Below are 23,301 nucleotides of genomic sequence, written 5' to 3' on the forward strand. Positions count from 1 at the left end.
GCCGCGTGACTTCAGGTGGTGGAGAAGAGAGGGAGCTGCTTGCTCTAAATCAGAAAGAGAATCTGAGGTTAACAGAATGTCATCAACATAATGGAACAAGGCCACAGAGGATGGGTGATCCCACTGTGCCAAATCCTGGGCCACAAGCCCGTGGCAGATAGTGGGGCTGTGCAAGTATCCTTGCGGAAGGACTTGAAAAGTCCACTGACGCCCATCCCACGTAAAAGCAAACTGCTCTTGACACTCGGGTGCAATGTCAATGGAGAAAAAAGCATTGGCCAAGTCCACTACATAGTGATATGTCCCCAGGCGGACAGTCAGACGATCCATTAAATCATGAATTGAAGGCACTGCAGCGTGCAAGGGTGGCGTCACCTTATTTAACTCCCTATAGTCCACAGTCATTCGCCAGGTCCCATCTGGCTTCTTGACAGGCCATACTGGGGAGTTAAAGGGACTGTGCATTGGCCTCACAATATGTGCCTTCTCCAATTCCAATATTGTACGACCGATCTCCTCCTGTTCTCCTGGCAGGCGGTACTGTCTCAGTGTAACCACGCGCCAGGGCTGTGGCAACGCTTGAGGAGGGTGGTGAGCATGCCCGCGTGTCACTGCTTTCACCACCCGGATCCGGAGACGGAACTCTCCTACCGACGTCTGTAAGCTGAGGCCATGTAGCATGTCCACCCCTAGAATATATTCCGGAACGGGGGAGACATAAACCTTGTAGGTACGAGGAGGGAGCCTTCCTATACCCAGTGGTAAGGAAACGGCTTTCACAGTCACAGTTTTTCCCCCGTAGCCATCAATGCAGATTGCTGGTCCAGGGAACAGTTCTGGGTTCCCATAAACAAGACTGCAGTCAGCACCAGTGTCAACTAGAGCCAAAACCCTCTGTACATTCGAAGGGGACCAATGTATGGACAGTTCCACGTGGGGCCTCCGGTCCCTGCTCGTCCCCTCTGACCGGGTACCTTGGCCCCACCCCTAATCAAGCTGAAAGGAGTCGGCCTCAAGCGGATGCATGAAGTCCTGGAGGGACATGGGTCGCGCTTTCCCTGACTCCTCCTTTATGTTTCTCCGGAATTGTTGTTCCGGACGCAACTGTTTCCAAAGTTCCAGCAGGAGTGCATTGGGTTGTCGGTCCATTTTCTTCCTATCGACCCCTGCTGCCACCAGATCATGCCCCATCTGTGCGCGTGTTACTCTCTGAGGCCCACGACCTCGCCCCTTTACCTTTGGTTTGGGCTTCCACGTCTCAACTGTGCGGACCTCCTGTCTTAACTTCCTTCGCCTCCGGCTTTCAACATCCCCTAGGGTGGCCATGGTAGTTGTAACTTCATGGATCTGCCGCCCTACATATGGTGTAAGAATAGCAACCCAGGATCCAAAAGCACTCGCAGGTGCAGTATCCAAAACCAGATCTCTCATGCTGGCAGTAAAAAGCTCGTCATCTGGGCCCTGCATGTTGAGGTTAAAAATAGCATGTCTCATACCCATTTCACAGATTATTTGCGTAAGTTCTGTATATGACTGCCATTGACTCACAGTGTCTGGCAGCTCGCCAGCCTGTTCCCATACGGTGCGTACCGCAGCAGTGAGCCACGCCATTAGAGAATGGTTGCCTTGGTTGTTGGCCAACCTATGGCAGTTTTGTAACCTTTGTCGCAGGGACGGATGCACTGTCACGAAGGCTAGCTTTTCCATCTCGCCTGGGGAGCAGAGAATGCTGTCTGCTCCCTCATCCCATAAACGTAACAGCCAAGCTGAGACTGGCTCTCCAGGGCGCTGTTTGTACCGCCTCCCCAGCTCCTGCAACTCAGTGGGAGTGTATGGGGTGTAGGTAGTGAACTCAGTCACAGCTGGGTTGCTGGCAGCAACGCCCCCGGGGCCCAAAGGTTGCTCACGTTTTACCCTTTGCTTCAAGATTGGCTGGGCTTGGGGGTTGGGAGCTACATTGTCTCCACTGGCTTCCTCCGCCTCTGCCTCAGAGTCTCCACCTTGGGCCCCTGTTCTAACAGGCGGACCCGGGCTTCCAGCGCTTCCAACCGGGACACCTGGTCAGACACCCGGGCCACTTCATTAAGCACATTTTCCGTGTTGAGACTCAAGGCCTTGAGGAACATCCAGCCCACACGGCCGGCTGTAGCCTCCTCCTCCTCCGGCAACTGCTCAGCCAGAGACCTGCAGGGCCCTCTCCACGCTGGCCGGAGAGCCGTCCATGTCCTCCCACCCCTCCTTGGGGGTCCAACCCTTGAGAACAGTGGCCACCGAACACCATATACTGTGTGGGGGCCATACATCCTCCTGCCTAGAGTCAGAATCCATTCCTACCTGGTCGGAATCTTGCTCACCGTGCCAGGTGTCTGAGTGGGTGGAGGCCTCCGTGTATAATATCCACAATCCTCGGACCCAACAGCCGAAGCAGATCAAGAAGAGGAGGACAACGCCCTCCATGGCCAAGAGGAAGCTGTGCCATCTGGAGGCTCGAGTCTCCCAGGCAGACCGTGCCTCCGGCTCCCGGCGTAGCTCTTTGCGGGCCTCCCGAATCTCGACTTTTGTATGCATAAACTGCTCAACCATCCTTCGGTGAGTTTCGGCCGGTACCATACCCTGCTCGCTGCGCCATTTGTCTTGCGGGGAAGCCTGCGGGGTCTCTGCTCCCGCTCCCCATACAAGAACGCAGGATATGGTGAGGCCAAAAAGGAACACCCACGGAGCCATAGGTAGGGGAGTCATACCACTACGGTCTCACTGGAGGCTGGGTTCACTGGACATGCGACCTGCTGTCCCTTTTGTCTGCAACCCACCGACGACTCTCTTTCACTCTCCTCCACTCTCCTCCGTAGCCGCAGCAGTTATATTAGTGGCTAATTGGCTAACTGGCTACAGCTGATGGCCAATCAGCCACAGCTGACGGCCATCTACTACCCGAGCCAGCACTCCTCCACGTGAGGCCGAGAGCCTGTAAACTACTTTCTGGGGCTCTGTCCCCACACACATGGTGCAGCGAGCAGGGTCTCCTGCATAACACCCCGCATGACAGTGTTCCAGTATAGTTATTTGTTTACTGGCTAAATTCTCCCTCACAGACAGTGCCTTGTGAGCTGGTGCATTGTCGTGATGCAAGAGCCATGAATTGTTGGGGAAAAGTTCAGGTCGTTTTTGTCTACCTTTTTCATGCAGCCTTTTCAGCATTTCCAAATAGTAAACTTGGTTAACTGTTTATCCAGTTGATACAAATTCATAATGAATAATCCCTCTAATATCAAAAAAGGTTAACGGCATCATTGCAAAAAGTTCACGAACTTAATTGTCAGACCTCTTATACACAAAAGTATGTTTAAAAAAAAATGTCACTTCCCTCGTCTTACGTCAAATCCATTCCTACCTCTTCATTTTTTTTCACCGTATTCCTGCCCACCACATGTAGGTGACCAAACTCATTTTTTTTATGATTTATTCTTATGTCTTTTTTTGTGTGTGGAAGTGAGCAGAAGCAAGCATATTTTGTTTTTTATTCTCTCTTACACAAAAGGAAGCATACTATAAATAACTCTTCTGCATCTTGCTTTTGTCACTTAATAATGTAGCTTGGAAATCACTCTACATTTGTTCACAGAGATCTTCCCTATATTTTTATACACTGCTCAGTGTACCATTGTGTGTACATATCTTATTCATCTACTGTCCTGGGTATGAGGATTTAGTATAAGTTATTTCGATAATTTTGCAACTACAATTCATACTCTCATGCTGCAATTCATACTCTCCTGCATATATATATTTTCATATTGCTGCAGGTGTAACTTTAGGATAAATTCCTAAAAAGTAGAATTTGCTGAGTCATAAAGTAAATACATATGTAGTTTTGTTAGATATTGCCAGATTCTCTTCTAAAAGAGTTCTTGATTTTCTTTCCCACCAGTAACTTATGAGAGTTCTGTTTTCCCAGTCTCACTAACTGAATCTGTTATTACAGTTTTTAATTTTTGCAAAATTGTTGGTGATAAATGGTATCTCAGCAAACTTTTAATTTACAATTCACAAATGAAGAATGAGTTTGAGCATCTTATCATACGTTTAGGGCATATAAATTATATTAATGATTAGTCTATCTTTTACCCATTTTCTTATCAGGATTTTGGCCTTTCCCCCACCTCCAGTTTAAGAGTTTGTTATTTATTAGGGTTGTAGTCTCTTCATTTGTGATATATATTGCAATTATTTTCTCCCAGTTTTTAAGTTGTCTTTTGACATTTTATTTTGTTTTTGTGATTCAAAAGAGTTTTAAAACATGTCTCTTATTTATAACAACTAGAATTTGAATCACAGAAAATCTTTCCCAATTCCAGGTTATAAAATCTTTATGGTTACTTCTAGTACTTCCATGGTTTTGATCTTTTAAATTTATATCTCTGATCTACCTGGAGTTTATTCTTATGCATGATGGATGTTACTGATATATATTTTTCCATTGATCCACTTTGCTTTCTTGGATAGATCCACTTGATCGTAGTTACTTTCCTGTTAAGTTGTGAGATTCTGTTTGCTAATATTTTATTTAATATTTTGGCATCAATATTTATAAATTACATTTGTCTCTAATTTTATTTTGTGCATACAATCTCTTTATCAGGTTTAGTTCTTACTGCTATACTTGCTTCATAAAAATATTAGAAAGTTCTGAATTATCAATGTTCTGGAACAGTTTGTGGAACACTGGTAGAACTGAAGATCATAGAATTTCTCAGTGAAACAGTCGAGCTGTGTCTCTCTTATAATTTAGTTCTTTAATATCCTTCTCTTTATCTTGCAGTAAATTGGTTTAAGCTTTCTGTTTTTGTTTGGGTTAATTTTGCTAAACTGTCTCCCAATGCAATTATTTCATCAGTTTTCAAAATTATTCCCCACTTATTTCATTTCTCATTTTGTATGTGTATACTCCTTTTATGTTCCCTAAGGAATTAGTGTTTGAATTATTAAAAAGAAAACTGGATTTTTATTTTGATTTACTAATTAGGTGTGTTACTTTTTATTTTCTACCTCATTAACTTCTGCTTTTATCTTTATTATTGCTTTTATGCTTTTTTATTTTCTTTGTTGTTGTTTCCTTGAGTTGAGAATTTGGTTCATTTTTTTCCCATTTAAAAAAAATTAAATAAGAGTGTTTATCATAAATTTTCTTCTGATCACTGCTTTGCATGTATTATAGACTTTGATGTATATATATATATATATATATATATATATATATTCTCATTATTACTCTTTAAATATTCTTTTATTTCAGTCTTTATTTCTCTTTTTACTCAAGAATTATTTAATGGCAATTTTTAAACTTCTAGTTAAAAGGTCTTTTTAGATTTTTGATTGTGTTAATAATGTCAACTTGTATTGCATTGTGATCAAAGAATGTGCTTGTAGTGTATCAATTTCTGCTAATTTACTGTTTTCCTTGTAAACAAGTATATGATCACATATTTTGTGAATATTTCATATGCATTTGAAAAGATGTATTTCCTACTATCAGATATGAAGATTGATATATATCTATAACAGCTGCTATATTCATTATTCTGCTTATATTTTTTACAGTCTTACTTATTTCTGTCTACTTGACCCATTATATTAAAGTCTCTTATCTTCATCTTTTTGCTTCTCTTGTAGTTTTCACTTTTTAAAGTTGATCGATGTGTTATTTGCTGATAGATATTTATAACTCTTCTCTCTTCATTGCAGATTGTGGCTTTTGCATGGAAATTTGTCTTTTGCCTCATTTAATATTTTCTTTACCTGAATTCTATTTTTGTATTAGGTTGGTGCAAAAGTAATTGCAGTTCAAAAGGTTAAAAATAATTGCAAAAACCACAATTACTTTTGCACCACACTAACCTAATGTAATATTAGGATCACAATCCTGCTTTCTAAATGTTTCTTTTTGCCCTTAACACCTTTGCTTGTTATTATTACATTTCTTTAGGTTTTCAAAATCCTGTCCTTTTCTGTAACACTGTTTATATGCTATTTGCTGGGATCTTGATTTGTGAGCTGAATAAAAATCTCCTTCTTCAGATAGGTGAGTTAAGCCTCATTAACATTAATAGATATGTCTGATATGTTTATTTTCAGCTTTGTCATATTTTATATTATAATTTTAATGAGCATTACTAAACTTGCTATATTTCTTCATCTGCATTATGTGTTTTCTTTGCTCTTTACTTTAAATTTTTCTTTTGGTATTTTGAAGCATATTTATTTCTGTTCTATTGAGTTCCTTTGTACGTATTCCTTTTGAATGTACCTAGTCCCCTGTTCTTTTTAAATAATCTTGTTGATTTGTAATCATATATGTTAATTCCCAACTGTTGCATATGTTACAATCAATAATCTTATCCTACTTTTTTTTCCTCTTGATTTTAGTTGCATTATTGCTACTTTGTGAAAACATATACATATAACATATAAAACATAATCTGTACTACACAACATATAGCTTATTCTTCTTCCATCCTTATCACCATTTTGTTATAGTTTTACATCTACAATTAAATATAATAAATTAATTGTTCACCACCAGTCATTTTTTTAAAATTTTATTTTATTAAATTTATTGGGGTTACAATTGTTAGTAAAATCAGTCATTTTTTAACTTTATTTTTATTTTATTTATTTTTAAAAATAATTTCTTATTTTTCAGTTATAGTTGACAACGGATATTACATCAGTTTCAGGTGTACAACATAGTGATTAGATATTTATATAACTTACGAAGCGATCACCCTGATAAATCTAGTACCCATTTAATACTATACATAATTATTACAATTCCATTTTGTTTAGTTTTTTTTTTTCTGGAGTTTTGTTCTGCTCTTTCATTTTGGACATGTTTCTTTATCTCCTCATTCTGTCTGATTCTCTGTGCTTGTGTCTATGTATTAGATTGATCTGCTATATAGCCCCAGTCTGGGCAGAATATAAAAGTTTGCAGTTTCTTTTATGCATTTGAGATTAAGGAAGGAACATACGGGAGATTACATGAAGGTGAGAGAAAGAAAGATAGGGACAAAATTATAGGACAGTAAAGATTGTGGACTTTCTAGAGGTGGTCATGTATTAGAAGGAGGAGTCTGGAAGGGGACATTTCAAAAGTGTGTTAACGTAGATGCACAGAAACAATGGACAAGCCTTGCTTAACGCAAAGATAAGCCTTTTACTAAAAAGTTATATGCCTGGGATATGACTATTTATCTGCTCAGTTAAGAATTTATGATCAGATCACTCTGTGAGGTTACTTCTCATAGAACCACTTTTTGTCCACAAAAGGATATTATCACAATATTTCTGAAAAAATCAATGTGTAATGTTGTCCAATGTTTTAAAAGAGAAGAGACAGCCAATATGAATAAAACTCCATGCTCTTTTGGTTGTATGAGACCTCACCTATATTTAGATATATTTATTTTTTGGGGGGTTAGTAAGGTGAATGTAAGGCCGATGAAGGGGATGAAGTGTGTTCTATATCATGCACAGGCGATCAGAGCATAAGTAGAGTGCATTTTCATTTCACAATGGCAAAAATACTTCAAATGGAAGAAAAAAGAGTTCTAAATCCACTATGAACTGTTAAACTGAAAGCTACCTACATTCATTTTTCTTCCATCCTCAAAGGTGTTGCTTTAATGTATAATTTAGACATCAGAGATAGTTTCATTCCAGGGATTTTTCTGGTGGGTGAAGTGACAAATCACAGGGCAAAAGGAGATTTAGAATGTTGTATGGAAATTTGAAGAGGCTTCTATGAGGAATAGAGAGGATGGAATATCCTAATATAGGAGAATAAGCCTAACAATCAGGTGCACGTATTTTTTTTTACATTTTTTTTTAGTTTCAGGTACAAAACAATGTAATAGTTAAATATTTACACCCCTCACAAGGTGGTAATCCCCCTTCCCCAATCTACCATCCCTCTAACATCGTATATAGCTGTTACAATTCCATTGACTCTATTCCCTATGCTGTACTCCACATCCTATGACCATATATATATACATATATTAAATTATAGTTGATATTCAGGATTATTCAGCTTCAGGTGTACAGTACAGTGATCAGGCATCTATGCCATTCATGAAATGGTCTCCCTAATAAGACAAGTGTCCATTGGATACCCTACCAAGTCTTTACAACATTATTGATTATATTCCCCAAACTGTCTTTTGTATCCCCATGGCAATCTTGTGGTTACCAATTTGTGCTTTTCTAATCCCCTCACCTTCTCTCTCATCCCCATCTCCCTCCCATCCAGCAACCCTCAGATTTTCCTCTATATCTCTGAGACTATTTCTGATTAGTTTGCTCATTTATTCTATTCTTTAGATTCCACATATAAGTGAGATCATGTGGTATTTGTCTTTCTCTGCTGACTTATTTCACTTAGCATAATGTTCTCTAGGTCCATCCATATCATTGTAAATGGTAAGATTTCATTCTTCTTTATGGCTGAGTAATACTCCATTGTATAAATGTACCACAATATTTTAATCCAGTCCTCTATAAATGGGAATTTTGGTTATTTCCACGTCTTGCCTATTGTAAATAGTGCTGCAATAAATATAGGGGTGCATATACGTTTTTTCAAATTAACCTTTTGATTTCTCTGGATAGACATCTAAGAGTGGAATTGCTGGATCATAAGGTGGTTCCATTTTCAGGTTTTTGAGATACCTCCATACTGATTTCCATAGTGTCTGCACCAATCTGCAATCCAACCAACAGTGCATGAGGGATCCCTTTTCTCCACAGCCTCACCAGCACTTGTTTGTTGATTTATTGATGATAGCCATTCTGACAATTATGAGGTGGTATCTTGTCGTGCGGGGAGGCCTGCGGGGTCTCTGCTCCCGCTCCCCATACAAAAACGCAGGATATGGCGAGGCCAAAAAGGAACACCCACGGAGCAATAGGTAGGGGAGTCATACCACTAAGGTCTCACTGGAGGCTGCGTTCACTGGACGTGCGACCTGCTGTCCCTTTTGTCTGCAACCCACCGACGACTCTCTTTCACTCTCCTCCACTCCCCTTGGCTATCCTTCATAGCCGCAGCAGTTATATTGGCGGCTAATTGGCTAACTGGCTACAGCTGACGGCCAATCAGCCACAGCTGACGGCCATCTACTACCCGAGCCAGCACTCCTCCACGTGAGGCCAAGAGCCTGTAAACTACTTTCTGGGGCTCTGTCCCCACATATCTCATTGTGGTTTTAATTTGCATTTCTCTAATTATTAATGACATTGAGCATTTTTTCATATATCTATTGGCTATCTGTGTGTCCTCTTTAGAAAAATGTCTCTTCATGTCCTATGCCCATTTTTTAATTGGTTGTTTGTTTTTCTGGTGTTGAGTTGAATGAGTTGTTTTTATAAATTTTGGATATGAACTGTTTATCATATGTATCATTGACAAATATCTTCCCCCATTCAGTAGGATGCCTTTTTGTTTTATTGATGGCTTCCTTTGCTGTGAAAAAACTTTTTAGTTTGATGTAATCCCATATATGTATTTTTTCTTTTACTTCCTTTCCCTAGGGAATATATCAGTAAAAATATTACTAAGGGTAATGTCTGCAAATCTACTTCTTGTATTTTCTTCTAGGAGTTTTATGGTTTCAGATCTTACATTTAAGTCTTTAATCCATTTAGAATTTATTTTTGTACATGGCATAAGGAGGTGATCCAGCCTCATTTTTTTTTTTTTTTTTTTTTGCATGTGTCTGTCCAGATTTCCCAGCACCATTTCTTGAATAGACTATCTTTACCCCAATGCAAATTCTTGCTTCCATTGTTATAGATTGATTGACCATATAGGTATGGATTTATTTCTGGGATCTCTAGTGTGTTCCATTGAAATAAGTATCTGTTTTTAGGCCAGTACCAGGCTGTTTTGATTACTATAGCCTTTTAGTAAGATTTGATGTCAGGTATCATAATACCTCCCACTTTGTTCTTATTTCTCAAAATTACCATGGCTATGTGGGGTCTTTTATGGTTCCATATAAATTTTAGGATTATATGTTCTATTTCTGTGAAAAATGTCCTTGGTAGTTTGATAGGAATTGCATTGAATCTATACATTGCTTTAGGCAATATAGACATTTTAACTATATTAATTCTTCCTATCCATAAGCATGGTATGTGTCTTCATTTATTTGTATTTTCTTTAATGTCTCTCTTCATTGTCTTATAATTTTCTGAGTACAGGTCTTTTACTTCTTTGGTTAAATTTATTCCTAAGTATTTTATAGTTTTTGAAGGAGTTGTAAGCAGGACTGTTTTCTTAATTTCTCCTTCTGATTGTTTATTATTGGAGCATACAAATGCAACTGATTTCTGAATATTAATTTTGTATCCTGCTACTTTATGAAATTCAGTTATCAGTTCTAATAGTTTTTTGGTGGAGTCTTTGGGGGTTCTCTATATATAGTATGTCATTTGCATATAATGACAATTTTACTTTCTTTTTTCCAATTTGGATGACTGTTTTCTTTTTCTTGTCTGATTGCTGTGGCTAGAACTTTCAGAACTATGTTGAATAAAAGTGGAGAAAGTGGGCAACCTTGTCTTGTTCCTGATCTCAAGGGAAATGGTTTTAGCTTTTCCCCATTGAGTATGATGTTAGCTGTGGGTTTGTCATATATGGCCTTTATTATGTTGAGATATGATTCCTCTATTCCCAGTTTGCAAAGAGTTTTTATCATAAACGGCTGCTGGATTTTGCCAAAGCTTTTTCTTCATCTATTGATATGACCATATGATTATTATTTTTCATTTTGTTAATGTTGTGTATCACGTTAATTGATTTGTGGATATTGAACCAAACTTGCATACCAGGAATTAATCCCACTTGATTGTAGTGTGTATTTTCAATGTATTGCTGAATTCTATTTGCTAACATTTTGTTGAAGATTTTTGAATCTATGTTCATTAGGGGTATCAGGCTGTAGTTTTCTTTTCTTTTTTTTTTTTTTTAATGTCTTTGTCTGATTTGGGGATCAGGGTAATAGTGGTAAAAAGAGTTTGGGAGCCCCCCTCGTTGAGGAGAATAAGTAAGAATTCTTCTTTGAATGTTTTATAAAATTCACCTGTAAAACCATTTGGTCCATGGCTTTTGTTTGTTGGGAGCTTGTTGCTTACTAATACAATTTCCGTGGTGGTAATCAGTCTATTTGAGTTTTCCATTTCTTCTTGAGTTAGCCTTGGAAGGTTGTATGCTTCTAGAAAATTGTCCATTTCTTCCAGATTGTCTGATTTGTTGGCATATAGTTGCTCATAGTATTTTCTTAAAATTTTTGTATTTCTGTGGTGTCGTCACTTGTCCTCTTTTATTTCAGATTTTATTAACTTGGTTCCTCTCTCTCTCTCTCTCTTTTTTTTTTTGATGAGTCTGGGTAAATGTTTGTCAATTTTGTTTATCTTTTAGAAACACTAGCTCTTGGTTTCATTAATTTTTTGTATTTTTTTCTTTTTGTTTTGGTCTCAATTTCACTTATTTCTGCTCTGATCTCTATTATTTCCTTCCTTGTACTCCCTTTGGGCATATTTTGCTGGTCTTTTTCCAGTTCCCTTAGGTACAAAGATAGACTGTTGATTTGAGATTTTTCTTTTTTCTTTAGGTAGGCCTGCATTGCTCTTATGACTGCTTTCTCTGCATCCCATAGATTTTGGGTTGTTGTGTTTTCGTTTTCATTTTTCTCGAGCTATCTTTTGTTTCTTCCTTGATCTTATTGTTGACCCATTCATTATTTAGTAAAGTGTTATTTAGCCTCCATGTATTTGTGTGTTTTCCAGGTTTCTTTTTCTTGTAATTGATTTCTAATTTCAATGCACTGTGATCAGTGAAGATGCTTGGTATGATTTCAATTTTCTTAAATTTATTGAGTCCTGTTTTGTGGCCTAACATGTGGTCTATCTTGGAAAATGTTCCATGTGCACTCGAGAAGAATGCATAGTCTGCAGTTTGGGGTGAAATGCTCTAAAAATATCAATTAAATCCAACTGGCTTAATGTGTCATTTAAAGCTGCTGTTTCCATATTGATGTTCTGTCAGGAGTATCTGTCTCTTAGTGTCTGTGGTGTGTGAAGTCCCCATGCTATGATAGTGCTACTGTTGATTTCTGTCTTTATTTTGGTCAATATCTGTTTTTATATATTTAGGTGCTCCTATGTTGGGTGCATAGATGTTTACTAGGGTTATGTCCTCTTGTTGGATCGATCCTTTTATTATTGTGTAGTGCCTTTCTTTATCTTTTATTATAGTCTTCATTTTAAAGTCTATTTTGTCCAATATAAGTACTGCTACTCCAGGTTTTTACTCATTTCCATTTGCATGAAATATCTTATCCCATCCCTTTACTTGCAGCCTGTGTGTGTCTTTGATCTGAGGTGAGTTTCTTGTATACAGCATATGCATGCATGGGTCATGTTTTCTTATCCACTCAGCCACCCTATGTCTTTTGATTGGAGCAATTAATCCATTTACATTTAAAGTGATTATTGATAGGTACATAGTTATTGCCATTTTGTTATTTGCATTTCTGGTCTTCATGAGTTAGATTGTTTTCATCTTTCCTCTGCTTACATAAGCCCTTTTAACATTTCCTCCATTGCTGGCTTGGTGAGAAGCTTATTCTTTTCTGAGAAGCTCTTTATTGCTCCTTCAGTTTTAAATGATAACCTCATTGTGTAAAGCAATTTAGGTTGTAGGCCTTTGTTTTTCATCACTTTGAATATCTCCTACCACTCCCTTCTGGCCTGCAAAGTTTCTGATAGTCTTATGGGAGCACCCTGTCTATCTCTTGCTGTTTTTAGGATTCTTTCTTTGTCTTTAACCTTTGCCATTTTAACTATAATGTGTCTTGGTGTGGGCTTGTTTGGATTCATCTTGGCTGGAACTCTCTGTACTTCCTGAGCTTGTGTATTGATTTCCTTCACCAGGTTAGGGAAGTTTTGGTCATTATTTTTCAAATATGTTCTCGATCCCTTGCTCCCTCCCTTTTCCTTCTGGTATTCCTATTATGTGTTTCACTTGATGTTATACCATAGGTCTCTTAAACTATTTTCATTGTTTTTTTCTTTTTGTTGTTCTGATTTGGGTGATTTCTGCTATCTTTTCTTCTAAATGGCTGATTCAATTCTGTGTTTCATCTAATCTGCTGGTAATTCCTTCAAGTGTGTTCTTGATTTCTGTTATTCTATTCTTTTCTGTTATTGTATTCTGTGTGACTGGTTATTTTTTTTCTTTTTACGATTTCTGTATCTTTCTTTATGTTTGCTATCACCTTGTTGAGATTCTCACTAAGTTCCTTAAACATTCTTATAATTATTGTTATAATAATGATAACAATAATTATTGTTATAATATATTGTTATAACCAACCTGTCTCTAATAGGTTGGTTACCTCTGTTTCATTTAGCTCTAATTCTGGAGGTTTCTTCTGTTCTTTTATTTGGGTCATGTTTCTTCGTTTCATCATTCTGGCTGTCTCTCTGTGTTTGCTTTGATGTATTAGGTAGATTCCCTATGTCACGCAGTCTTTGCTGGGTGGTCTTATGTAGTATGTGTCCTTTATATTTGAATTGCATAGTCTCCCTATTCTCCTGTGCGGGTGTTCCAGAGGTGTCCCTTGTGTTTTGTGTATTCTCCTGTTGAAGTTGAGCTTTAATGGCTTTTGGCTTGTCAGTTGGTGGGATGCCTCCCAGGCTGACTAGCTATGAGAATTGGCTATGCACAAAGTATATGAGCTGCTGTGTGAGGTTGACCCCTCGGATGAGGCTTGGCCCATGTGGGCTCTTGTGCCTATAGAGAATTCCTTTTAGGTGTGTCACTTGTAGGTCAAACCTGGTAATGCTCTGGTTTGGTCTGAAGTTGGCCTCTGGGTGTGTTGATTCTTGTGCCTCTTGGGCTGGACCCTCATGCAGGGTGATTTCAGAACTAAGCAAACCAACAAGCACGACTACATCAACAACAAAAAACAAATACACTCACACATAAAAACAACTGATGAGCAATAGTCAACACAAATAAAAATACCAAAAATACAAAAAACAAAACAAAAAATAGCAATACCCAAAAAAATCAATACAGAAAAACAGAAAGGAGGGAAAGTAGAACAAGGAAAAGAAAAAAGAAGAGAGAGAGAGAGAGAGAGAGAGAGAGAGAGAGAGAGAGAGAGAAAAGGGAAAAAGAAAGAAATATATATAACTAAAAAATGGTAATAATAATTTTTTAAAAAGTGCCAGTCTTGGCTTAAGTCAACCAAGATGTCTCCAGGTTGTCCTCTATTGTAGAAAATCTCCTTTGCATCTTGTGAAGGCAGAGCCAGAGCCACCTGGTGCCTAGAGTGACCCTGGCAATGCAGTTCTAGGTGCGTGGGACTATGGGGTGTGTTTGGTAGTTTTTACAAAGTGCAGTTTCTGCTTTTGCCTGCAAAAACTCGCACTGAGAGCACCACAGACAGCCACCAGGAGATGGGCTTTTCTCTGTGCGCAGGAATGCTGGGCCTTAGGACACTTCTTTGGGGGGGAGGGGTAAAAGGTGTGAGATTTCTGAGCTTTGGAAATCCCAGAGCTGCCTCTGCAAGCAACTGCTAACACCTAAGTGTCTCAGCAACTCTAATTGCCCTGCCAGGAGTTGCCCAGAAAAGGTGGGGGCTGGAGGCTTTGTCTCCCTGGCCAGCCCAGCAGTATCACACTAGTCCCAGCCTCTTCCCTAGGTCACAGCTGCAAACTAGCCTTTTCTAGTTCTTGAGGGATGCAGCTCCTCTGTAATCTGCAACTACTACTTTCTAATCCAGGACTGCTTAAAACTCTGGAAAGGCAGGGGTTGGAGAGCTGTGGGAAAGTGGGGGGAGGGGATCAGGCACCATGCTTTCTCTGCTCTCTATCTGACAGTGAGAGCCCAGCCACAGTTCTCAGCTGAGGTCTCTGCCTCCAGTGCTGTGCACTGCCATCCTATATGCTGATCCCTTGGCAGGACCGTGGATCACAGGGAGAGAGCCCACAGCCTAGCTATTGCAATCTCCGGTTTGTGTCCTGGGGTTCTGCATCTCCGCTGCTACAGGTCATGTGTCCGCACTTCCCCCTTCCCTTTTTCTCCGCTTGCCTGGTTTGCCCACCTTCAAGTAATCGTTGTGTGTATATCTTAGCTGTTCTGTGTGATGAGCAGGGAATCCTTTGATGTGCTGTAAATGTTCAATTTGTGGTAACTTCCAGGGGGAGAACTCAAGAAGCCCACCTCTCGCCACCATTTCTATGATGTCACTCAGGCACACTCTTATAAAGATCCCATATGGAGGATTTAATGTTTCCTTGTTTTTTTTTCCTAGAATTCTGTGATCAATCATATTAGTTATCCAGTTTAAAAGTTTTATTCTATATTGCAATTCTCTACAGCTGTCTCTGAAACTCCAGTAAAATCTATTCCCTTACATAGGCAGTAGTGTCATAGAGCATTGAGAACAGGTATATGAAGGAAGGTGTGGCCTCTTTGCTGGATCCTCTGTAAGACCAGGGAGCAGGGGCAGCCAGGGAGGACATGGTTCCTCCTGCAGTCCAGGCTACTCTTTACAGGACCAGGGGCTCAAGGCAGAGGTAAGCAGAGGGCAGAGAAGCATCCATAAGGAGGGACATGGATGAATATGAGACAACTTTTTCTATTTCCCCAAAAATGAAGGGTATGCCAAGAAGAAAGGCATGATAAGGAGGCAAGCACTGAGAGATAGGTTGATAGATAGATGTAGATATGTATGTATGTATAGATCAATAGATATGGATAGACAAAGATATGTGTAGATAGACATAAATAGATATGGATAGTTATATATTAATAGATATATATAGATATAAATATATAGATAGATATAGATGATATAGATATAGATGATAGATATAGATATGTAGGTATAAATGACATATAGATAAAGATATAGATAAAGATAGATATATAAATACTTTCCACACATCTGGATTACAATAGCACCAATGATTAATACTTTCCAACATTTCATCTCTAATCTTCCATTCCCCAGAGTATTCGCTGGAGAAGTCAGCAGAAGGAGAAGAGGAAAAGGGAAAAGTTAAAACACAAATCTGCCACAGGCTGGGTTTTATGGAAGCAGACACTGAGATGGAGTTAAGGGTACAAGCTGTTTATTGGGATCAATACTTCTGAAAGCAAGAGGTAGAAAGCAGCATTAGGCAGACCAGGAGGCAGGCCCAAGGAAGGATCAGCCAACCTGACAGGAGTTCTGAAGAAAGAATTGCCTGGATTTGAGCCAATTGGCTGAATCTTTGTACTCCCCCGCTGAGTTACTGGATGCAGCTGCCACAGGAAGGGCGTGGCCTCAGGCCAGGCCAGGTGATTCTGCAGCTGAGGCCATTCTGAAGGAGTTGTCAGTTGAATCTGTCTGCTGTCCACTCCCCTTCCTTGATGTGGGGTCTGAGCATTGCCCATCCATGTCTATTACACCCATTCCCACCTCAGGTCTTTGAGCCAAGAACCCTGATGAGAGAGAAGCTCTCAACTGGATCTGAGACTGAAGTTTGAGTATGGTTATTCAGAACACATACTTGCCTAAAAGTGGGGTTTCATTATGCAAACAAAACTGTTGTTAGAGCTAAAATTAGAGATATGGCGAAGGGATAGGAGGAGGGAGATTCATTAGAACACATTTTAAGGCAATATTGGGAGAAAAATAAAACTGCTTCCAAAAGTTCAACCCATGTGTAGGTCAAATTAATGGCCTCAGTTCTCTGTACTTAGTTGTATTCATGCTCTTTTTCATGTGACTTTTCAGTTCTTCCCATCATACATGTGAACTGTATTTATCTAACCGTTGCCCACATGACTTGCTTTGGATAATAGAATGAGACAGAGGTGATGGTGTGGTTCTTCCAACCTAGGCCCTAGCAGGTCTTCAAAATTTCTGCTTGCTTTTGTTCATCTTCCATAGGAATGAGCAGGACAGACCTGTGTTTACCCACTGGTCCCAGGAGGAAGACTGAGCAGAGCTGCCTAGCCTAAGATGCCCCAGCCAAGAGTAGAATCCTCAGTTAATCTGCAGACATGTAACTGAAGATGGTTTCTGCCAACTTCTAGCTAACCCAAAGATGCATGATAATAAATAATTATTGTATTAAGCTACCCAGTTTTTTTTTTGTTGTTGTTTTTTTAAATTTATTGGGGTGACAATTGTTAGTAAAATTACATAGATTTCAGGTGTACAATTCTGTATTACATCATCTATAAATCCCATTGTGTGTTCACCACCCAGAGTCAGTTCTCCTTCCATCATCATATATTTGATCCCCCTTACCCTCATCTCCCACCCTCCACCCCCCTTACCGTCTGGTAACCACTAAACTATTGTCTGTGTCTATGAGTTTCTGTTTCTCATTTGTTTGTCTTGTTCTCTTGTTGTTTTTAGTTTATATACCACATATCAGTGAAATCACATGGTTCTCTGCTTTTTCTGTCTGACTTATTTCGCTCAGCATTACACCCTCAAGATCCATCCATGTTGTCACAAATGTTCCTGTATCATCTTTTCTTACCACCAAATAGTATTCCATTGTGTATATATACCACAACTTCTTTATCCATTCATCTATCGAAGGACATTTTGGTTGTTTCCATGTCTTGGCCACCGTAAACAAAGCTGCAATGAACATTGGAGCACGCGTGTCTTTATCTACAGATGTTTTCAGATTTTTAGGGTAGATACCCAGGAGAGGGATTGCTGGGTCATATGGTAATTCTATTCGTAATTTTTTGAGGAACCTCCACACTGCCTTCCATAATGGCTGCACCAGTCTGCATTCCCACCAACAGTGTATGAGGGTTCTTTTTCTCCACAGCCTCTCCAACACTTGTTACTATTTGTCTTGTTGATGATAGCCATTCTAACTGGGGTGAGGTGATATCTCATTGTGGTTTTTATTTGCATTTCTCTGATGATTAGTGATGTTGAGTATTTTTTCATATGTCTATTTGCCATTTGTATGTCCTCTTTGGAGAAATGTCTCTTCAGGTGGTCTGCCCATTTTTCAATTGGGTTGTTTGTTTTTCTGTTGTTGAGTTGCATGAGTTCCTTGTATATTCTGGATATTAGCCCCTTATCGGAGGCACTGTTTGCAAAAATCTTCTCCCATTCAGTTGGTGGCCTCTTTATTTTGTTGATGGTTTCTTTTGCTGTGCAGAAGCTTTTAAGTTTCATATAGTCCCATTCGTTTATTTCAGCTTTTACTTCCATTGCCTTTGGAGTCAAATTCATAAAATGCTCTTTGAACCCAAGGTCCATAAGTTTAGTACCTATGATTTCTTCTATGCAGTTTATTGTGTCAGGTGTTATGCTTAAGTCTTTGATCCATTTTGAATTAACTTTGGTACATGGTGACAAACAGCAGTCCAGTTTCATTCTTTTGCACGTGCTACCCAGTTTTTTAGGGGGAGGGGTGTTACATGGCAATAGACAACTGTATATAGTCCATTGGAATAGATGAATTCATACTCATGTTTATATATAACACGAGGGCTGGTGCTGAGAGAGGGGATACAATTTGTCATTTTTTTTTCTATTGAGTAGTTCATTTAGTTCTTATTGATTTGTTAGAGCTCTTTGAATATTAAGAGTTGGCTCTGCATTTTGTAACAATAGTGAATCTCAAAAGATACCGAATCCATACCGTAAAAAACACACATATTTTCCATTTATTTTTAAGTTGAGTAATTTATTATTCCAATAAAATATTTACCCAATTTTTAATTATTCCCACAGTCATATTCACTTTGCACAATTTTCCGAAATAGTCAAAGAAACTTCAGTGTTAGAAGGGAACTGGGAGATCTTTTAGGTTAGTGATTATTAACATATTCGTAATTCCTTTGACAGTTTAATGAAAACTTTGAACTCTTTTCCCAGAAAGAAAACTTATACAGAAAATATTTTGCACACAATTTAAGGGGGGGGGGTGTTCATGGAACCCCTGAAGCTCATGTGTGCATCCCGGTTCAAACACTTTGAAGTAATGACTAACAAAGCAGAGCTTCTTATTATATATGGAACCAACATTAGTAGAAAGTAAGAAGATTAAACTTAAACTGCCCAAGCAAGCAAAAAACCCATAGTAGGGATGAATTTGAACCAAATAGATTATTATTACTATTTTTTAATCCCTTAGGCTAAACTCTCCTTTTAGTCTGAGGTAAGTATAATTTTTTCAACTCTCTACTGCACTTTGGGGGTATAAATAAAGTTAGAGTACTGCTTTAAGGTTCATTTTAATTCTCTTGGCAAAGAAAGGGTCATATAATTGAGTGATTCTTCACTCTATTCAGGATACTTTCTCTGGATCAGATTTTTATTTCCTACAGTTTTCCAGGCAGCAACTTTATGAACACATAGAACACTACAAACATGAATGTGGGTGAGAATCTATGCATGAAAATCATCTAAAGCATCATTTGTGAACAGAGGAACAAGGTCAAGGGGACTTGGAACCATCTGGACATATTTTATCAGATTTTATTTTCACAGTTAAAGCTGACATAATAAAATATTAAAGGTCTGTATTTTAATAAAGCATTTTACTTTATGATCTTTGATAATATTGTCTTGAATTACTTTTATGCCTTAGAGAAAAAATGAAAATTTTAGATAATCATTTTTCAGGGCCACAACAGTGTTTCATAGATTGAATACTACAATTGTTCTTGACATTAGACTCACCTCAGAACATTTAGCAATATGTTCATACTCAGCCCCACACAGACTCGCTTTTACTATGTGTAAGACACTGTGCTAAGTTCTGAAGATCGAGGAACAAGACCTAGATATTCTTTTCAGAACATTATATTCTAGTTTGAAGGACATAAAATTGTCAGCCTGTGGTCCAATTTGGCCTAAAGATGAACATTATGTTTAGTCCATACAGAATTAAGCTCTGAAATTTTAAATTGGTAGCAAATTCATTTTACATTAAGCTAATGTATATTTTTCAGCCTTAAAATCTCAGAATATCCAGCAACACTGAGCCTACATTATATACAACAATCATCAGCTTGGCAGTGCCACTCCTTTAGAAGGATCAGGTCCTCATCTACTCCTACCTAGTCTAGACATTTATGTTGATTGTATGACCTTGTAAGCACTTGAGTGTGAGACAGTTGGTCAAGTCGAAGCAGAAATGTAGACCCAGTCAGTAACTACCCCTTATGAGAAAGGCTATAATAGATGTTTTCACATGAATCTGTAGAACGTGTGTGTGTGTGTGTGTGTGTGTGTGTGTGTCTGTGTGTGTGTGTGTGTGTGTGTGTGTGTGTGGTGTGTTTTAGAGGAGTAGTCCTGGAAATTGTTATTAACATCTTATGTTAAGTTGCATTTGTTCATGAGATTGATTTGCTGGTTATCTACTAATGCCCTAAGAGGACAGCCTCATAGCAAATTGTGAACTCAGTCAAGCACGATTTAGGCGACAGCCTGTTCATGTTGTCGATCTACAATTCCATTCACTGTCTACTAAGTACCTACCAGCACCATGCACTCACTTACAAACTAGATTTTTTAGGTCACCTCCGGGATTGGCTTCAGTGCCATTCTCCGTGTGCCCAGGTACCTCTCTAGTTCTCATATGTATGACCTTGCTTAGTTAACATTGGTAATGCTTTTAGCTCTTGTTACCATCTCAGAGGCCTATGAATTTTTTGATCGGGTACCCTTGAAGTCTGAAATACCTACACAACTAAAAGTAATGGAATCCTATTGGTAAAATGCTCTTCATTATGACAAGTCAATATTTGGAAGCAGGTACGTATCAAATTATGTCATATAGACTTCGACATTCATCTTGCTTTTTAGATAAGCCTTGACTAAGTGCTTTGAACAAGATAAGTACATTAAGGATAGAATAACTAGATCACATAGAGCTTGTTAACCTAAAATTGGGGCCAGGGGCTTTAAGTGAGAGGTAGCGAGCATTTAAAGATAAAGATAATAGCTATTTGGGAAAGCATCGATTCAGGCAGAAGCCCAAATAATATTCTGATGAGAAAACAAAGGCAAGGGATGTGGAAAAATTATATCAATAAAAGGAAGGTCTTTCTACTGGTGTAGATAAGCTAACATAGTGATGCTAATTCTAAGCAATGTTTTTAATTTCCAGTCCAGTAGCCATCAGTCAGTTATAATATCTGCTTTCTTATTATCTTTGCAAACAGTTCTTTGGGATACGATGTTGCTTTATGTCCTGCCCAAAGGTTACTTTGCCCTGTTTTAACATTCCAAATGTTTGAAGAGTAAGACATGAAAGGAAGTTCCTCTGGAGTGGCAGCTCTGGCTCTATTTTAAAGTGGCTCAGTTTATATATTTTTTTTTCTACAAGCTCTAGGATGCTCTGGGTCACCCTGGGGAAGGGAGATAGCAAGAGGCATGCGTCTATCTATGGAGGTGTGATCACAAGGAAAAAATATATGGGTAGAAGGAATTCATAATTTATATTGGAACTTCAACTGAGTCTGATCTTATTCTGTTGTATTCACATTTAACAAAAATGATCATCTCTGCACATTAAAGAAATACAGTGGCAAACAAGTTGTTTGCATGTCAAAAAGCTCCATGTATGTTGTGTCCTCAAAAACTCAAGTACTTAACACTGAGGCTTCAATCCAGAAACGTCATTTAAATGACATGATATTTATAAATATGAAATGTGTTATTGATGTTTTATATGAAATATAAATGGCTCAATGAAAATAAAAGCTCAAGCATTTTTAGTTTCCTTTGATACCCACCATATTAATGTGAGCAAAATAAAGTGAACATTGGAAGTAATGAATTATACAGCTTAAATTTATTTCCATTAAAGAAAAATGTCTTGCCTCAGAAACTTGAGTACTCTAGATTGATTGTATTGCTACAAATCATTCCATTATTTCTTGATCCTTTATCATGCTTGTTTGAAAAAAGCACCATTATCACAAACAGCTACATATTTAGTCCCATTTCCCTTTTATTTATGATTTATTATTTCTCTGCAATTACTGTATTTACACCAACATTAAAAGAAAAAAGTGTACTCAAGGAAAGGACAGTACTTAATTTCCTGCATAGGCAGGTAGTTTTAAGGCCAAAGATGAACGACCCTGCATGCATCAGCTTTAGACTTGAATTTAACTTCCCTGTCAATTTAGTAGTTATCTTGAAAAAGTGGCATATTACCTGCTTATTTTAAAATTGCGATTATGAAGGATAGTCAACTGTCATGGAACATTAGAATTGAAAGCAGCTAAAATGCAAAAGTGCCAAGAATTTCTAAGCATATCTGGGGTGGGGGTGGGGGAGTTTATACAGCATATAAAGGTGAAAAGTAATTATAGATCTCCACTACTTTTAAAAACTGAAAACTATAAATTTATTATGTTATTGATTGTAAGGTCCCAAAATAATGACAAATAAATATAATTTTTCAATAAGATAGAAAAGAAAAATATTGCATGTTCTTTTCACTGCTGTTCATCTACTCAACAACAAATTGAGATGTTTTAGTTATTGGTCCTGAAATCCATCGTTTGAAAAGTTATTAATCTCTCTTTTGTTATGCTTGGTTCCTATGTCAGAGAAACTGTAATTAAAACCTAAGGAAAATATTGCTGAAAATAAGTGATCAAAATATCCCAACACTCACACACACACACACACTCACACACACACACACACACACACATGATGGGGGAGGGACAGGGAGAGACAGAGTAAACTCATGGCAACTGTCTTTGCTTGAGTTACTTCCCAAAAACAAAGCCTAGGACAAGAGCTTATATCTTTGGAAACTTGGAAACAGACCCTGAGATTTAGATATGTGTTGAGCAGGTTTATCAGTAAGTGTGTCCTCTGTGTTAACACGTGTAAAGAGTGGGGGAAGTGGATTTGGACCCATGGAGAATTTTCACTGTGATGCAATTGCAACAGATGCCTCAGACAATCCTACAGAGTGCTCTGAATCTGAGATGACCTTGTAGAGTTCCAAATTGGGGCAAGCAGGCTAGACCTTTGTATTTCAATACTGACAAGTTACTGAATATTAACTGGTCTCAGGGAAGTTAGGATAGCCTTGAGAAATACAGTTCCTTCAGTCAAAAGCAATTTCAGAGAGCCATCAACAAGCAATGATTTCAATACCTGGGACATGAATGCTTTCATTCTCACAGGAGTGCTGGTTGAAGCACCACAGCATCCACTACAGCTTGCA

This window comes from Rhinolophus sinicus, linkage group LG14, assembly GCF_036562045.2.
Source record: "Rhinolophus sinicus isolate RSC01 linkage group LG14, ASM3656204v1, whole genome shotgun sequence".
NCBI classification, from domain to species: Eukaryota; Metazoa; Chordata; class Mammalia; order Chiroptera; family Rhinolophidae; genus Rhinolophus; species Rhinolophus sinicus.